This window comes from Odocoileus virginianus, chromosome 7 (assembly GCF_023699985.2).
Source record: "Odocoileus virginianus isolate 20LAN1187 ecotype Illinois chromosome 7, Ovbor_1.2, whole genome shotgun sequence".
Taxonomy (NCBI): Eukaryota; Metazoa; Chordata; class Mammalia; order Artiodactyla; family Cervidae; genus Odocoileus; species Odocoileus virginianus.
The window spans coordinates 26,934,453-26,954,123 of NC_069680.1; the positions used below are offsets into that span (position 1 = coordinate 26,934,453).

The 19,671-nt window shown below is 42.3% G+C and overlaps 1 long non-coding RNA gene across 1 annotated transcript in view; it reads right to left on the reverse strand.

The window, feature by feature from the left end:
• LOC110141512 (uncharacterized) overlaps positions 1–19,671 on the reverse strand; it is a 66,804-nt gene that overhangs the window by 21,665 nt on the left and 25,468 nt on the right. The window contains exon 2 of the long non-coding RNA XR_002315065.2: positions 11,958–12,076. This is a non-coding gene — a long non-coding RNA (uncharacterized lncRNA). The remainder of the gene's footprint in view (positions 1–11,957; positions 12,077–19,671) is intronic.

Sequence of the window (19,671 nt, forward strand, 5' to 3'; positions counted from 1 at the left end):
ATGAAAGTTACAAATAAGCCGGAGCTCCTATTTATACCCCTCTGCCAGGCCCATCTCTCCCCTGTCACTCTCCCGCCTTCATTATGGATCCGTGGCGGCTCTTCCCCCACGCCAGATCACAGACCAGCCGCTCCCCTTCTTCCACTATTTGTTTTCCTTCACCTTCTGTGATGTTTTATAAAATGGGCATGTCCTCCTGGCCTGAACAGGAGAGGAGGAAAGTTTCCTCTCCGTCTCTTCCTTCTCTTCTTTCTCTCCTTCCTCCCATCTTTCTTCCCTCTCTCCTTTCCTTCCCTTCTCCCATGTCCTCCTCTTCCTCTTTCGTCCCCATTCCTTCTCATTTCTCTTTCTTTTTCTTTGTTCTTCCTTCTTCATACCCTCCTTGTCCTGAAGGCTTCTTCATACCAGGAAGTTCAGGGGGTTTTTTTTATTAATTTTTCGGTTGCGCTGCGTCTTCATTGCTGTGAACTGGCTTCCTCTAATTGTGGTGAGTAGGGGTTACTCTTCTTTGCAGTGTGTGGGCTTCTCATTGCAGTGGGCACAGGCTCAGCCCTTGCAATGCGTGACTCTGGGGAGTGCAGGCTTCAGTCGTGGTGGTTCACCAGCTCAGTAGATGTGGCAGAGGGGCTTAGGTGCTCTATGGCAGGTGGAATCTTCCCGAACCAGGGACTGAACCCGTGTCCTCACATTGGCAGAAGGATTCTTAACCACTAAGCTACCAGGAAGTCCCCACAAGTCCAAGCTTGATTCTGCCCTGCCCAGCTCTGCTCTTTGCACCTGCCCACTGCCTCCCCCAAGCCTGACTCCGCTCCTTCTACCTGCCAGCCTGAACCCTGGCTCAGTTGACTTGGTCCTCTTGTGCCGACTGAACCACCCACTTGTGACTGATTCGGGTCTTCCATGAGGATCTGCTCACGCCTTGGACGAGCCTCACCTTTCACTCCAGGGCTTCTGCTTCCCTCCATGGCCACACTGAGGGTCTTTCTCAGCTCCCCCAGTAAAAATGGTCTTCTACTCATTTGTTCAACAAGTTTTCATCAATCACCTTCTATGTGCCAGGTCCACAGACACCAAGCCGATATCTGCCAACACATCTTCATCACTTGGTGACACGTGCCCCAGAGGAAGGGTCTGCCTCGGTCCCACACGTGGGGTGCCTGCTGGGTCAGGGCCACCATGGGTGCTGCTCCTGGAAAACCCTGTTCTACTTTTAAGACCCTCCTGCTCCGGAGGACAGAAGGGGACCCATCCTCAAGGGTGGACATGACTTTCCACTCCTCTCTGCATACCTTCAGGATGCCAGAGACTGGAGTGGGGAAAACCGCCACCTTGGGGTCCTCCCCTCCGGAGAGAGCTCAGCCCTGTCACGACCCTCCTCTAACTGCTCTGTGGACGCAATTGTGTTCTCAGGTGCTCTGTGAACACGTCTCAGTGCTCCAGCCTTCTCACTCCCTCCAACCATTGCCTCCCAGCACTTCCCATTTGCCTTCACTGGAGCAAAGCTCGACCATGAACCTGAAGACACAAGCGTGAACTCTGAGCTGGGAGAGCCCCAGGTGCCTTGCTACTACGGAACTAAGGAAAAAAAGTGAGAGTCTTAAAAAGCCCCCAAAGAGGGAAGCATCTTAGGTCCCAGCTTCCCATATGTGATGGGGGGACATGACAGAACAAGAGATATTTACAAAGCCTTGCACACATTGTTTGCCCCAGAAATGTCAATCCCCTTTCCCTGATACTTGCAATTTCAAACTCCCAGTTGAGAACCTGACCCCAATTTAGGAGGTGGAACGGTGGGTTCTGAAGGCGCCACTAGCTGGGAAACGTGCACAGAGATCGCCGGAGTAGGCAGGGTACCTGCACATGCCTCACACCTCTCTCTAGTCCTCCCTCCTCTCCTCGTGGGTAACCACGTGGGAGGAGGCAAACTGAGGGCTGTGCACTGGACCAGCGGTGAGAAATGAGGTGCTTGGTACACCAGCCTCGGGGTCTTCTATACAGATACTGGCAGCTGAGACCCCAGACCACTTTATGAACTTTCCATGAGATGCATCTCCTTTCAACTCAGAAATTCGCATACCTGAAAAAACTGCACGGAGTCCTGACTGACCAGGGAAATCCAGTGATTTACCTGGACGATAGACGAGGATATTCAGTTCAGTTCAGTCACTCAGTTGTGTCCAACTCTTTGTGACCCCATGGACTGCAGCACACCAGGCCTCCCTGGTCATCACCAACTCCCAGAGTTCATTCAAACTCATGTCCATTGAGTCAGTGATGCCATCCAACCATCTCATCCTCTGTTGTCCCCTTCTCCTCCTGCCTTCAATCTTTCCCAGCATCAGGGTCTTTTCCAATGAGTCGGCTCTTCACACCAGGTGGCCAAAGTATTGGAGCTTCAGCATCAGCCCTTCTGATGAATATTCAGGGTTGATTTCCTGTAGGATTGACTGACTGGATCTCCTTGCAGTCCAAGGGACTCTCAAGTCATCTCCAACACCACATTTCAAAAGCATCAATTCTTCGGCACTCATCTTTCTTTACAGTCCAACTCTCACATCCATACAAAACAATTCTTAACTTTTAAACTAAAATAGCAACCCCAAATCAGATAATTAAACAGGGAAACCATGCACAAATGTCATACACAGAGGCGGAGATCAAAGTAAATGGTGGACTGTGATAAAGATCAAGAGGGACAATTCAGATTTTTATGGCATATGTGACAAATGGCTGAAGTGGGAAAAAAAGATACCCAGTAACTTGATTTCTCAATATGCTGCAGAGATCAAAGGCTGGCCTCAGAAATGAAATACCACACCAAATGGCATATCCTTTGTTTTTATTATTATTTGGGGGGACAATTTGTATTTCAGACTCATAACTCAAGGGCTAGAAATTCATGAGCCAGTGTCGAGAGGTCCGTCAGCTATCCAAACAGGGAGGAATATTGCACTTAGAAATGCGTTCCACGCCTCTCATCCTGCCCTCACCCCAGGAAAGAAGTTGATAAGAGACCAATATAAATTATATGGGATTCAAATTAAATCCTCCACATCCCAGAATCCTGCTTTTTCTAAGTTCAACACTATGTGACTGTGTGTGTACATGTCAAATGAAAGTGAAAGTCACTCAGTTGTGTCCGACTCTTTGTGACCACATGGACTATATGGAATTCTCCAGACCAGAATACTGGAGTGGGTAGCTGTTCCCTTCTCCAGGAGATCTTCCCAACCCAGGGACTGAACTGGGGTCTCCTGCGTTACAGGCAGATTCTTTACCAACTGAGCCACCAGGAAAGCCTATACATGTCAAAAATCTCTTCACTATTACTTTCTGGCATTTTATCCTCTCATAATATATTCTTATTTCCTAAACTTGTTTCCCTGTGACTTTCTTTTCAACATCACCTTTATTATCTCCTGAGTCAAGTCTTCTTTCAATTGCCCATGGTTACATCTATGTCCACATCACCCAAATAATCCATCTCTCTGTGATCTGTCCAAATGTGTAGACATTTGGCAGCAGGTTAAAAAAACAAATCCAGTTGTGCAATCACTTCCGTTTTCTTCTGGAACTTTGTATAATGTAGAGATACCCCAGATAAAAGCTCGCCTATCCTCTCAATCTTCCATATTTAGTTAACATTATATTGTTATTTATTGTTCTTCTTATAGAATTCACCAGCTCACCAAGGTAGCATCAACAGGCATAATAACGTGGTTAATATATTACACAAACAATTATCCTTCAAATGTAAGTTACTAAATGGATTACAAATGAATCCAAGAATATTCTGGCAAATATCCCCGGAAGCTGCACTGGGACTAAAGCCATGGTAACAAAGCAACGTATTCAGGCTGGGGGATCAATGGCATGTTTGAAAAGCTTAATAAAACATCAAGACTGTTGATATTGCTGGTTCCAGGCAGGGAGGCAGAGACATTTAATCAGGTAGCAGGTAACATGGAGAATGTAAATAAAATAGATCAAAAATACATGTCCTAGGATCAGTATATTTACATCTCTCTCGCAGAGAATTACACAGAGTTAGGGTGATGCGCAGATTATTGTTGTGTGTTAGAGGAACCTGAGAAGTAAAAATGGGCTGCCTGTGACTGCTGACTAGGTTCCTAACAGTTTGGTCCAGGGTCTGATGGGCAGAGCTGAACTCCCTTCTGTCTCTGTGTGGCTGAAAGTGACCCATGTGCAAACCAGTGTTTCAGTCCAGGCTCACATATCCTCAAACCTCTTGGGTGTTTCAGAAATCCAGATTTCTCAATTATCTTTTTTTTTTTATAGAGAATTCAAGCACTCTAAAATTGAGAGAGTGCATAATGAACTTCCATGTACCTAATCACTAAGCTTCACCAATAAGCAACCTTTTACAACCTTAGAGATGATTTCTTTTCTTATTTGGTAAAAAGCTCATACAATTTACTGTCTTCACCATTTTAAAGTGTACAGCTCAGTAGTGTTAAGTATTTTCACATTGCTGTAAAAGAGACCTCCAGAATGTTTTCATCAAATGAGTCTCTATATCCAGTAAACAATTTCCCTTTTCTCCTGTCCTAGTCCTTGGAAACCACCACTCTGCTTTCTGTTTCTATGAATTTCACTAGTTTAGATATCTCATATAAATGGAATCATACAGCATTTGTCTTTTCATGACCAGCTTATTTCACCTGGCAGAATGTCCTCAAGGCTTACCCCCACACTGTAATATGTGATAGATTTTCCCTCCTTTTTAAGGTTGAATAATATTCCATTGTGTGAATACATCCCATTTTGTTTATCCATTCATCTGTAAATGGACACTTGGGCTGCTTTCATCTTTTCACTACTGTGAATAGTGCTGCTGTGAACATGGGTACCAAAATATCTCTTCAGACCCTGCTTTCAATTCTTTTGGATACATACCCAGAAGTGAGATTGCTAGATCATTTAGTAGTTTGATTTTTTTTTTTTTTTGAGGACACCGCCATACTATTTTCCATAGTGGTTGCACTATTTTACAATCACACCAATAGAGTACAAGGGTTCTAGTATCTTTACATCCTTGCCAATACTTGTTATTTTCTGAGTTTTTAATAGTACCATCGTGATGGATGAGAGGTGATATCTCATTGTGGATTTGATTTGCATTTTCCTGATGATTAGTGATGTTGAGCATCTTTTTATATGCTTATTAATCATCTGTATATTGTCTTCGGAAAAATGTCTAGTAAAGCCTTTTGCCCATTTTTAAGTTAGGTTACTTGATTTTTTTTAATGTTGTTATGATTTCTTCATAAGTAGAGACATAAAATGGTTTCCATTTTGTTTTTAACCAAAAAAATTGTAAGAGGAAAAAAAACTAGATTCCTGAAATGAAGATCCAGATAATCATACAGAGGTGGTTTCCAATATAAGCCAGAGATAATTAGTAGTTGAGTTTGAACTATCCACATGGCTAATGTGAATCATTAATGTGACTAGACAGACAAACGTCCGTCTAGTCAAAGCTATTGTTTTTCCAGTAGTCATGTATGGATATGAGAGTGGGACCATAAAGAAAGCTGAGCACTGAAGAATTGATGCTTTTGAACTGTGGTGTTGCAGAAGACTCTTGAGAGTTCCTTAGACTGCAAGGAGACCAAATCAGTCAATCCTAAAGGAAATCAGTCCTGAATATTCATTGGAAGGACTGATGCTGAAGCTGTAACTACAATACTTTGGCACCTGATGCGAAGAATTAACTCATTGGAAAAAGACACTGATGCTAGGAAAGATTGAAGGCAGGAGGAGAAGGGGACGACAGAGGATGAGATGGTTGGATGGCATCACCAACTCAATGGACATGAGTTTGAGCAAGCTCCAGGAGATCGGTGATGTACAGGGAAGCCTGATGTGCTGTAGTCTATGGGGTCGCAAAGAGTCAGACATGACTGAGCGACTGAACTGAACTGAACTGAATGTGAATCATCATTCAGTCACCAAACATGTATCCTGCTGAGCCAACTCTCCTAAAGGCATTTGCGCACAAGTGTGTTCAAAGAGCTTACAATTGAGAAGAAAAGCAGGTGTTTCTGATTTTTTTAAACAGCTTTACTGAGATGCACCTCCCATAACCATATAATTTAAAGGATATAATTAAATGGGTTTTTGTATATTAAAATTTGAGATTATTATATATACAACAAAAAAGTTTTCATTTAAGCCATTTTGAGTGGACGTCACGACACCAGATTTGGGGGTATGCAGTCCATAGGCTGGCTAGCAACATTCTGTGTGATTGGAGTTCTTCCTGCTACGTTGGGCTTGATGGTCAGGTTTTCTTCTTGAGCTACTTGGGAGAAAAGGCAAATGCATTAACTCTTGTTTCTGCCTTCATTGTTCCCTTTGGGCAAAGGACAAGTACTAGAGTACCTAAAGATGACACTCCTTTGTTTAGTCACTAATCACCAATTACTTCGTATGAAGGTCTTTAAATTAAAAAATTATTTGTTTTTTGCCAAACTATTCATTCATGTACTTCAAATGTTAAGAAAAAAAATTCCTAAAAGATGCCAGTTCCTCATTGCTCCCAATAGAGGATAAGCATTATTAGATGTGCAGTTTATTTTTGTTTCTTTTAATTAATTAATTACTTCACTTGGCTGCACCAGGTCTTAGTTGTAGCATGTGGGATCTTTAGTTGCAGCATGAGCACTCTGAGTTGGCATGCAGGATCTAGTTCCCCTGACCAGGGACCGAACCCGGGCCCCCTACACTGGGAGCGGAGAGTCTTAACTGCTGGACCACCAGGAAGTCCCTGTTTTTGTTTCTTTTTCTTTGCACAGGTTTTAAAGCATTTACAATCCAGTGCAAACATATATTATTTTCCTCCTACTTTTATCATAAAAGGTAGCATATTATGCACATTGTTCTGCAACTTGCATCTTTCACTTAGCAGTATACTTCAAGTGCTTTCATGATGAGTTTTTGATCATCATAAATAGTAAGAAATCAAGACTTCTGGTAGGAATAATTTTTTTCAAAGTATTTAGTTATCACTGGATGAGTCATCTATTAATGGGTCATTTAGTAATGGATGAGTCATTTATAATCAGTGTCTATCAGAGCACACCAAAGTTCACAGCCTAAATTACCTGGATCATTTAGTTGGAAAGAGACCCCATTTCTACCCAAATTAACCAGGTAGTTGTGGTTGATTAGAGTGGATCTAAAAATACATGGCCCTTTTCCCCTTTCCCTATAGGGACATGCTCCTTCATATTTTGATCCCAATTTATTTATAAAATCAGCATCGCTGTGGCTTGAATGGCTTCACAAACGCTTCCAAAGCGAAGCAATAGCTCAGAAAGATGAAATGGGTGAATGGGGAGCATTTTGTATTCTCGAACACCAACAGGACTCTGAAGAGTAAATAAAGAGCACCTGAAAGGTGAAAACTGTTCATTACAGTGTGAGCTCCTGAATTCCTGATCCTGAATCAGTAGATCAGCTCCTCCAAGCAAAATGGCATCATTAATCAAAAGGGAAAGAAATCCCCTCACAAGAGTGATAGGCACTGTGGGAAACAGAACTCAACTTGAAAATTCACTTCACTGCTGGTGGGCTGTTCCTGGGGAGAGCTTCTGATGAGAGAAGCTGGTGATCTTAGGACGAACCAGGAAGGTGAGTGGGATTAACTGCATCAAAAGAATCAATGGGGTGCAGAGAAGGGCGACTGAATATGAAAAGGGACTAGATTTGATAGATTTCAACTGATGAAATGTGCCTCTTGACCTTACATGGGGAAATAAAATAAGAAACTTGAAAGCTTCATTTTTGGTTAAAATATTCCATCTATTGGGCTTCCCTGGTAGCTTGGACGGTATAGCATCTGCCTACAATGTGGGAGACCTGGGTTCGATCCCTGAGTCGGGAAGATCCCCTGGAGAAGGAAATGGCAACCCACTCCAGTATTCATACCTGGAAAATCCCATGGATGGAGGAGCCTGGTGGGCTACAGTCCTTGGGGTCACAAAGAGTCGGACACGACTGAGCGACTTCTCTTCTTCTATGGACCTCCATGATAATACTCCCCATCACTCAATAAATTATCATCTTATAGTTCAATTATCATATGAGCCAGATCACCAGCTATCTCATCCCACCCCCTTTCATTCATTCATTGCACCTCAGGTCCCAGTTGTTTTGAGACAGATACTTCCAAAACGATCCATGTCCCTTTAGTTCTAATGAAATGAACAGGCTTCCTAGGTGTGCTTGTCCTAACCCAGCATGGACCTCAGTCCCAAGGTTCTGTTTCCATCTTGGATTAATGGAGTCTGCTGCCTTGTTCTACAGTCTACTTGCCACTCCTTCCAGTCTTCCTCTGGCATACTCAGGAATTTGCAGAATTTTAATATTAATAGCTTCCCCCAGATGTCCCACAGTTGTGCCAGTCAATGCTTTAAAAATAATCTACATTTTATTTCTTTAATTCCATTAACAGATTTATGATTTAACCTTTCATCAATAGCAGAAACTTGTGAGTTTTTAACCACAGAAAGGAAGTTTAATCACTCCCCAATTAGAAATTGTTGCAACATACTCCTAAACCTCTAGTGAGAGCTGCTGGCTGGAGGTGCCCGCCTGGGGATGAATCCATTTGTGCCCCTGCCCTGGAGCCAAGGCACTGCTTGAGGGAGGAGAACACAGGGGCTTGTGAGCACCTTGTTTTGGAGAAAGGTAACGTGGCAGGAGGCTGCTACTTAACAACCAGTCGCCTCCTGAGCTGGAGGGTCAATCACTACCATGAAGCAGTGACCGCTCCAGGTGAGACGATGAGGTTGTTTCACGTTCGAGAAAGTCTGGAGGGTGAACAGCTAATGGGCTGATGCCTTGGAAGCTTGACAAGAATGCTGTTTTCAGTTCCAATTGTGTTGGAGCTTCAGCGCCTTCCTTTTGGGTTGAGTTATTTTATTTAAACGGAAATTAAAATAAAACAGCTTGATACTGGGGACTGCCCCTTTCTGGGTTTTACCTGTCCATCATGTCTGAAAGTTTTTACCATCAGCCTGTATAATTTTTGTAATCAGAAAAGCAACTGACATTCTTTAACACAAAGGAAAACAACTTGTTTTTTCCATGCTTGCTTTTTGTCTAGTTCAGTCTTCTGTGGACAGCAGTAGCAGCTGAGGGTTCAGGGATGTTTACCCAATCGTGGTCAGCAACAGAAGATGTTTGCTTCTGCTTTCTCACTCTGTGAGACAGTGAAATCAAAAACAACAAAAACGATGGGGATAAAATAGTCATAATTTCTATCCTGTTGCGGTTTGTCTTCAACTCGACTTTCAGTTCCCCAAAGTCATTCCAAGCATGCTGCCAGAAGTCAGCTCTGACATTAAGAGCCAGAGAGTCTAATGTACAGGGATGGGAATGGTGCGGCTTATGGAAGGGTAATCTGCTGATTCTGGCGTAGAGACAAGGCCATTCAACCTTGCCTGCAGTTTTAACCACCTGGGGAGCTTTATAAGACACTGATACCTAGCCCCACACATAAAGGTTTGGCTGTGACTGCTTGGGATACTGGCCAGATGAGTCTATTGTGTGGCTGAAGGCAAGATTCTTTCCTGTTCCCATCCCCACCTCCTGCTCTGATGAAAACCCTTCTGTTTAGAGTAGTCTGCGGACCACTGGCATCAGCAACAACTGGGAGCACGATAGAAATGCAGACAGACCCTCAGGCCCCACCCCAGACCTTCTGAATCAGAACCTACGTTACAAGATTACCAGATGTGTCATGTGCACGTTGCACTTTAAGAATCACTGATTGAGGCCTCAAAATCTCTTTCCTGAATGCATCGCAGTCTCTGAGGGGGTCTTCTAGGTTTCTCTGTTCTCTGCCATTTCAAGGCAGTCTCCATACTGTTGAAGGGGTTCACAATAAACCACAATCAATTTATTTTGAGCTGAGGCATCTGAGTTCCTGAAATCCCTTATCTGCCTAAAAGCAGAGCCTCCCCAAAGAACTCAGTGGTCATAAATCCCCTCTCCTACAGCAGCTCTAATCTTCCTTTCTCTGACCCAAACAGACACTGTCACAAGACTATCATGTCTCCCATCTATTCTCCTAAGGGCCCATGTATCTTTCCAAAGAGTCATTTGCTTTTCTGAAAATGCCCTTCCCACCACTCCTAAGAAGTCATTTGTTCTCCCAAAGGGCCCCCCTGCCCCACCCCATCCCCTGTGTGCTGAGAGCTAAGGTGCCTCAGTCGTGTCTGACTCTTTGTGATCCTATAGACCACAGCCCACCAGGCTCCTCTGTCCATGGGGCTCTCCAGGAAAGAATACTCCTCCGGGGGATCTTCCCAACCCAGCAATCAAACCCATGTCACGTTCCCTGCATTGGCAGGCGGGTTCTTTACCACTAGCACCACTGGGAAACTGAGTAAGATGGTGTATAAGCCACGAAATCTAACCACCTCCATGAGTCACATTTCTTTGTGAACTCTCCTGTATGTATCTAGTTAAATCTGTTTTTTCTTTTGCTAATCTGGATTTTGTGACTTTCATTTGCAGCATCCAGGCAAATGGGATTCGTAACATAAGAGGGTAGAGGAAAAGCCTTTCCTCCCCAACACCATGACCATGTATTGCTGGTGTTGATAGGATAAAGTACAAACCCCTTCACCTGGCAACAAGGCCACTCAAAACAAGCCTCCAGCTGTATACCTCTCCAAATGTACTGTGTGTTCCTGGCTTCCTGGAGCCCTGCCACCAAGCCATGCTGAAACCTAGCCATCAAAGCACTTTCATGAATCCGTACATCTGCACAGACTGGTAACTCTGAACAGTTATTTTTTTTCTCCCTCTTCTCTCCCTGGAGATCTCCCACTCTCAAGAACATCTCCAAGCTACCCCTCCATTCAGTCTTCTCTATTTTCTTCCCCCAAAAGGGTTCTCAATGCCCCCAATCTGAGACTTCAGCACCTAGCACAATACCTGGTGCACGTGTGCACGTGCTAAGTTGCTTCACTCGTGTCTGACTCTTTGCAGCCTATGGACCACAGCCCTCCAGGCTCCTCTGTCCCTGGGATTCTCCAGGCAAGGAGACCAGAGCGGGTTACTGTGCCCTCCTCCAGGGGATCTTCCCCACCCAGGGATCAAACCTGCGTCTCTTTTGTCTCCTGCAGTGGCAGGCAGATTCTTTACCACAAGCACCCTGCACCTGGTACACAGGCGGTTTCAAAGAGTAGTTTCTGCGGTTTTGGTTTTTGTTTTGAGTAAATGAATGGAAGAAAAGATGGATGGATTGATTATGGAGAGACTAAAAACCTTGTTTCCCACATCTCTCCATCCATAAAAGTATTTAAGGGTCAGCGCCACCCTTAGTTTCAGGCCAGAGGAGCCTCTGTTCTGGGGCCTCTGAAATTCTGAAAGTGAAAATGTTAGTCACTCAGTCGTGTCCAACTCCTTGTGACTCCACAGACTGTAACATTCCAGGCTCCTCTATCCATGGACTTCTCCAAGCAAGAATACCGATGTGGATTGCCATTCCCTTCTTCAGAGGATCTTCCCAACCCAGGGATCGAGCCCAGGTCTCCCAAATGGCAGGCAAATTCTTTGCCTTCTGAGCTACCAGGAAAGCCACGATTCTGAGGGCTGAGTGCATCACACACACACACACACACACACACACATGTTGTAAAGAACGCGCAGTGCTTGTCACTGGAGCTTTGACAGGTGATACTGGAATAGTGCCGGCAACAACTCTAAGCATCCACTTAAGTGAATAACACAGCTCAGGCCCTAAAGAAACACATCTACACATTTTCTTGCTCTATGTCCGTGAAACAAAAAGTACCAGAGCTCAGATGCCATGAGGTTTGGGGTTCTACCTGTAGATGTCAGAAATAGACACAGCTTCAGAAGAGGGGAGGATCTGATCAGCAGAAACGCTTAGGTAAGATAAACAACTAATTAATTACCTTGTCAAATTCTTTCTCCTGGACAGGACAAACACAAGAGGTTCTGGCATAATGAAGCATTCTTTGTGAGGCTGAGAGTCCATTTTTCTGTTTCTCTTCCAATTTGTGAACCAGATGTACTGAAAAACATTTTGCAATAGTGAAATAATTCATAGTACTCTTAAATTTGCATATATATGGATCTAGATATAACAAGAATGAAGCATGGTATCAACTCCTGTGCTTGCGACTGGATAGTGAATGCTAGAATTGAAAGTAATCCTGCATTTGTAAACTATCTAATATGATTAGCTAAATTTGCAAAGTTAAATAAAAGTTCAACTTTAGAAATAGTTTCACTTTTTATAGTCATTAATGATATTTTCCATTTCCCCCTTGGATTTTAATAGAGATTTTTACTATTTTAAAAGAAAGTAATTTAGTAATGTGGAAAATGTTGATTTTTGTCACATTTGCTTTCATTTCTGTTTTGATATAAATATATGTAAATTGTACTTTAAGTACAACTACATTTTATTTTTAATCTTTGAAACATTGAGAATAAATATAAGGCAAGATCATGATAGGAACAAAACAAAAAAAGAAAGTAGAGCTCAGAAAAAAACTGAAAAGAAAAAATAAATAAAATACCTTTGAATAAATGGTTCATCTTAATTTTTTAACCTAAAAATAATAATAATAAAATGAGAAGTCCATGTGCCTGCTTAGTCACTCAGTCGTGTCCAATTCTCTGCGATCCCATGGACTGTAGTCCGTTAGGCTCCTCTGTCCATGGGGATTCTCCAAGCAAGGATACTAGAGTGGGCAGCCTATCCCTTCTCCAGGGGATCTTCCCAACCCAGGAGTCAAACCAGGGTCTCCTATACAGCAGGCAGATTCTTTATGGGGATTCTCCAAGCAAGGATACTGGAGTGGGCAGCCTATCCCTTCTGCAGGGGATCTTCCCAACCCAGGAGTCAAACCAGGGTCTCCTATACAGCAGGCAGATTCTTTATCAGCTGAGCTACCAGGAAAGCCTGTGACAGGTATAACCCATCCAAAATTTACTAGTTAGATATTATAAATTCTACATTTAATAAAGTTTTAATTACTGATCAAACAATGAAAATGAGCCAGAGAATTATTCAAATAAAATTCACAACTTCAAGAGCTTAGATGAAATCCCTGAAACCTCATTTCTTTACTACGTGAAGACTCAATCACTGATCAAAGCAGTAAGAATGAAAAAGAGGATTGTTCATAATGAATTCACAACTCAGAAGCAGCAGGTGCAACTCTGGTCTGTCCATTGCAGGATGCAGAAAAATCCATTCATGACATCAGCAAATTGGATGAGCAAGATGAACTCTCTGGAGTATCACTCATTTATCGTAGGATGATCCTAAAATTGGCATCAAACCCTCTTTGACTACAAAGGAATATTTCTAGCAAAACACAATCCAATTCAAATCAGCTAATCCAATTTTTCATTGGATGAGTATGGCAGCAAATTCAGTATTTAATTTTATACCGTTCTTTCAAACAGAAAAAGAACCTCTAAAAGCAGGTTTTCATAGTCCAAGGAGAAAGACAAAGTGTGCTGTTACAGAAAGTGTTACATACTTTACAACCGATTTTCAAGATCACCTTTGGCCAAAGAAGTTATTTGTGACCAAAAGCATTTGGACTTTTAAAAACCATATAAAATGTCACTCATACAAGTATGAAAAAAAGTACACATGCAAGCACCAAAAATTTAAAAGTGGGCTGAATAAATAGCAAATGACCAATCATGGTCAACAATGACAAGTAAACGCCAGTTTAGAAGTCTGTTGCGATGTTCTGAAAAAAATATTCTTTTGGGTCCAAGAGTTATGGTACTTTTTACAGCAATAATAGCACAATATTTACAGAACACAATACAATTTTTCTAGGTTTAAAAGAAATAATTCCAATTTTTATGTTAGAATGGCCAAAAATGGAAGACAGTCAAAAGTAATAAAACAAGCAATCACTATCTAGGATGGATAATTTTAAATTAAATTATTATTGTATCAGAAAACAAAGTGAGAGAATCATTCATATGTACCATAAAAACATAAGTAAACATTACTCAATGCAACTAGCTGTCAGTGTAACCACTGACAAAAGTCATATTGATCAACAAACTTTTGCTATGTGTGTTGTTGAAGAAGAAAACAAGAACATATTGCATTGTTTTCATACCTAGAAGTACAGTTTTTTTTTAATTTAAGAATCTAGAAAAAGAACTTTCAATCTTAGGCATTGATTTGAAAGATTGTTGAGAGTAAGTCTATGAAATTGGCACAAACATAGTTGGTAACGAAAAGGGTGTATGGGCCAGAATTTTTTAAAAATTCAAAAGCATTCCACATGTAACTCATAGTAGGGATTTGTTACTAGGACACATGATCTCAAGTTGTGTGTGTCCTTCAGAATAACTAAGCAAGTATAAAAAGCATTTTCTGGATCTTCCCAAAATGGAAACAGTTTCATCAAACATATATCAAATTTGACTTTATAAGGTCCCTCATACATACAACAGGAATGCCAACTAATCACTGTTCGAGCAACTAGATTTAATTTAAACAAAATATGAGAAGAGTTAAGCAAAACAACAGAAGCTCTACCAAAAGCAGCAAATGGGTGGGAAATGAAATAATCTTGAATTTGCATTATCCACTGTTGCTTGGTATATATTATTGCTTGCTCTCAATAATATTATCAAAAGTTTCAAAAATAATAGTGTGTGTAAAAAAAAAAGAATAGTGTGTGTAGCTACTTAATTTTTTAATTATTAATTAAAAAAATACTTGTGAAATATGTGGCATTCCATTAATTATAACAAAATTAGTACCAAAAAATAATGGGATAACTATGAATATCTACATAAAAATAATTCCCAAGTTATTTTCTGTAGAGAATATTTTCTGGTCATTATGGAATAAGAAATAGTCTCAGTTGAGTAGAGATCTGAAAAGGTTGAGTCATTTAGTGACATTTCAGTTTTCTTTAGACTATCCCACACTGAAAAAGTTGAAAAAAGGAATTAAGAAATATTGACTAAATCTAGACATTGCTTTAAGAGATGACTAAAATCGCTAACTGTGCTTAGTCGTTCAGTAGTGTTCGAGTCTTTGCAACCCCATGGACCATAGCCCTCCAGGCTTCTCTGCCCTTGGAATTCTCCAGACAAGAATACTGGAGTGGGTTGTCATTTCCTCCTCCAGGGGATCTTCTGGACCCAGGGATCGAGCCAGTGTCTCCTGCATCTCCTGCATTGGCAGGCAGATTCTTTTACCACTGAACCACCTTTTTATCATATTTGATTCCATCATCATATGTGAACGTGATATGTACAATTCACAGTTCATTTTGGACTCAAACTATTGCTTGAAGTTTATTGACGACTCCAGGAGTTACTATTAAATAGATCACAAAGTTTCTCCAATTTGAAAATAATAAAAAACTAAGAACTATGATTACTCAAGAGAGGTCTAATGTGGCATTATTCCATATAATATGTAAGTTAGGTGAAAATATTTACTATGACAATAGAATTAATAATTTTGCTAAAATAAAAACAAGAAATGTAAACTTTATGCCATCAGTGTATAATTTATGAATTATGCATCTCTGCTCTATTACTTAGCATCCATGAGTGACCCATCAGCTGTATGTGTACATATACACAAGAATAACATTTGGTCATCTCTGATGTTTTGCCAACTTCCTGTCATGTAAAAAGTACACTCAAACAAATTTTAACATATGATATTTATTTTAATGTGTTAATGTTTAACATACATCTAAAATTTTAGCAAATATTTAAATTGTTCTTATGAAGGTGCAGCTCTCAAGTGAGCAAGATGGGACATGTTCTTCTTAATAGCTTGTTAGATTGATGGCATTTTAAACCATCATCACCGACAGTGTGGCGTGAGGGCTTCCACTTGAGCTCTTGTCCCAGAAATAGACCTTTTCTGATGTAACGACAGAGACATTTACCCCCTGTTCATTCAGTGACGTTCCTGGAACTCTGACAACCCTTTCCTTTCTCCTCTCCTTGCCTGGTTTTTAACTCAGTGTCTGTGAGGTGGAAGTGGAGGTTGGGGGAGCACCCAATAGTGGCCTGTCTGCCGACCCCTGGGACTCGAGGTGCCCAGACAGAGTACTCAGCACCTGCCCCTGGGCCCTTCAGCTGGCCTGTCTGCTGACCGCTCCCATACAGCAGGGCCCCTCCAACCCAAGTGCCCAATTTCTGTAGGACATGGTGGGGAAGATGGCCTGCTTGTGGTGTTGCAGAGTGACTGACCCTCTCATTAATCCTAGGACCCAGCATGTCCCCCTGGAACTAAAGCTTGGAGCCCCATCACTGACAGCTGCCCCTGACTGTCATGTCTGCAGTGGGGAAGCAGGGGTTCCCCCAAGTGGGGTCTGCAGCCAGCTGGCTGTGCCTTGGTTCCTGACCAAAACCAGATTCCCACGTCCACAGCCATGCTCTCCCTTCTGTGGATGAGTTTCCTGATGCTGCTGCAACAGGCGACCACAAACTTACTGGCTTAACACCACACAAATTTAGGGACTTCCCTGGTGGTCCTGTGGTTAAGAATATCCCTTGCCTTGCAATGCATGGAATGCAGTTCGATCCCTAGTCAGGGAACTAGGATCCCACAGGTCACAGGGCAGTTAAGCCCACACCGCAACTAGAGAGAAGCAGGTGTGCCACAAAGAAGGTTTCACATGACACAACTAAGACTCGACTCAAATAAATAAATTTGGCTTATTTATTTCATAAGTAAAATGCTTTTTAAAAACCCATGCACTCTGTATAATAGGCTCTAGATTCATCCACCTCATTAGAACTGACTCAAATATGTTCCTTTTCATAGCTGAGTAATACTCCATTGTATATGTACCACAGCTTCTTTATCCATTCATCTGTTGGTGGACATCTAGGTTGCTTCCATGTCCCAGCTATTGTAAATAGTGCTGCAATGAGCACTGGGGTACATGTGTCCTTTTCAATTATGGTTTCCTCAGGGTATATACAGAGTAGTGGGATTGTTGGATTATCATACAGAGTGAAATGAGTCAGAAAGAGAAAAAAAATCATATTAATATATGATAATAAATATCATATATTAACACATATATATGGAATCTAGAAAGATGGTACTGATGATTCTATTTGCAGGGCAGCAACGCAGACACAGACATAAAGGACAGACTTTTGGACACAGTAGGGGAGGACGAGGGAGGAACAGTTGAGACAGTAACACTGAAGCACATACTTTACCATATGTGTTAATAAAATAGGGAGCCAGCGGGAATTTGGTGTATGACACAGGGAACCCAAATCCAGTGCTCTGTGACAACCTAGAGATGTGGGGTGGGGTGGGAGGTGGGAGGGAGACTCCAGACGGAGGGGACATATACATACATACAACCGATTCATCTTGATGTGTGGCAGAAATCATTACATTCATTAATATTATAAAGTAATTACCCTCCAATTAAAAATAGAATTTTAAAAAACCCACATAAATTTATGAACTGAACTGAACTGATACAAATTTATTTGGAAGTCAGGAGTCTACAACGATTCTCACAAGGCTGAAGTCAAGGTATTGACAGGGCTTCCTTCTAGAGGCTTGAGGGTGAGCCCATTCTTCTGCCTTTTCGGGCTTTTGGAAGCTGCCTGCACTCCTTGTTCTGTGACCCCTTCCATCTTGAAAGCAAAAAACAGCATCTTTCTTACACAGCATCATCTGACCCTCTTTCCCGCCCTCCTCTTCTACTAACTAGGACCAGAGGAAGGATTTTGTGTGGCCTGGCTTGATTCCTATACAGGTCTCCGAACTGGGGTTAGGGAATGGGGGGGCATTACTACTCAATTTGAGTCAAATACGTGTCCATCCCTCCGAACAGAGAGGTGGGATGTAGTAACGGGCAGCCCTCAGCGGGAGCACAGGATTGAAGCAAGGGAAGACGTTTTCTGAAAGGTCTCAAATGCTCTTTCTGATCTAACAAAACAATACGTATCTACTACAAATATTCATTACTTAAAGTCATGGGAAAATATTAAGAATTCAGAGTAAAAATAATCCTGTCGTCCCCAAACAACTGTGGTTAACATTATGGAATATTTCCTGCAAGTCTTTTTTTTTCCCCCAGGCACATGGGCGTGTTGAATATAGTCTTACCAGATTGTATAGGCAATTTTGCATCCTGCTCTTTTTACTTGAAATTATAACAGAAGGATTTTCTCATGTTATTTCCTTTGACTCTGTGCCCTGCACAATCACTTCCTTTCCCACTCAGCTCTTTGGCAGCACAATTTGTAGACTGCACAAATAACGGGAAGGAGTAGGGGCTTTTTTGATCTGGGGGAATTTGAGCTAAGAGAGGAGAAAGAGGATTAAAAGGACAAGGCTCTGTGACCTCACAGTGCTGCTAAGATGAACAAGTGACATATTATATGTGAGAGTGCCTTGGAAATGGCTTATTTATCAGAGTTAGAGTCATTAATCACCAAATACTCTTTTCTCCATTTGAAAAATAATTGTGGGGCATCTATGGTGGCTCAGTGGTAAAGAATTTGCCTGCCAATTCAGGGGACATTGGTTCGATCCCTGGTCCAGAAAGATTGCACATGCCACGGAGAGACAAAGCCTGTGCGCCCCAACTACTGAGCCAGTGCCCTAGAGTCTAGGAGCCGAAACTACTGAGCCCAGGAGCCACAAGTACTGAAGCCCGCCTGCCCAAGAGCCTGTGCTCTGCAAGAAGAGAAGACACCACAGTGAGAAGCCCAAGCACTGCAATGAAGAGTAGTCCTCACTCGCCACAACAAGAGAAAGCCGGCACAGCAACCAAGACCCGCACAACCAAAATAAAATTAATTAGTTACTTAATTTAAAAAAATAATTGTGTCCATCATTGTCTTGAAGTGCAAACAGAAAGTTCTGCCCATCCACCATAGGGTCCTGCAGGGAAAGGAAAGACTTCCCAGAAAAATCCATGGACTTGGTATGGCAGAGGCTGGGGGGAAGGGGGTGGTGATGGGGTTTCCCCAAATCACTTGCAGCTTCAGGTGAGGAGAGGATGCTATTCTGAGAGCTGCCGATAGCACATGCATCCAAACCCACAGGCTTTGAAGCTGTTTAATAGAAATTCACATCAAAACCTAACTCTGGCATAATGATGAAAATAAATCCTTGGGTCACACAGGGATCGTGATTGAGTAGAACTTGTTTGCTGGCACAGAAACAACATTTCAACTGGCATTAGATTGTCTTCCTTGAACAAAACTAAGTTTTCTGTCATTCTCTGACTTGGATTTCCTTTTCTCCCAAGATAACACAGACAGGACCCAGGTACTGCCAGTGACAGAGAAGACAGTTCGTATGGGCAACCAGATCTGGATGTGGGCTGACCCGGTATCCAGTGGTCTCTGCTTTCCTTAAAGAACAGAGCCAAGGGAAGGCACGGCGCCCCATCCTCCAACTTTCCCATCCCTCACCCTGTCCATCTCACTCATCCAAAAGACCTGCCAGTTCCAGCTCTAGCTTCTCCTCTGCTACCACCTGAAGCTCATTCTGCCTGCACTCCTGCAGGCTGGCCTCACGAGAGCAAGAATGACCTTTCAAAACCCAAGACCCCATGCACTGTTCCCCAGCTCACAGCCGTCCAAAGGCTTCCTGTTGCACTGAGA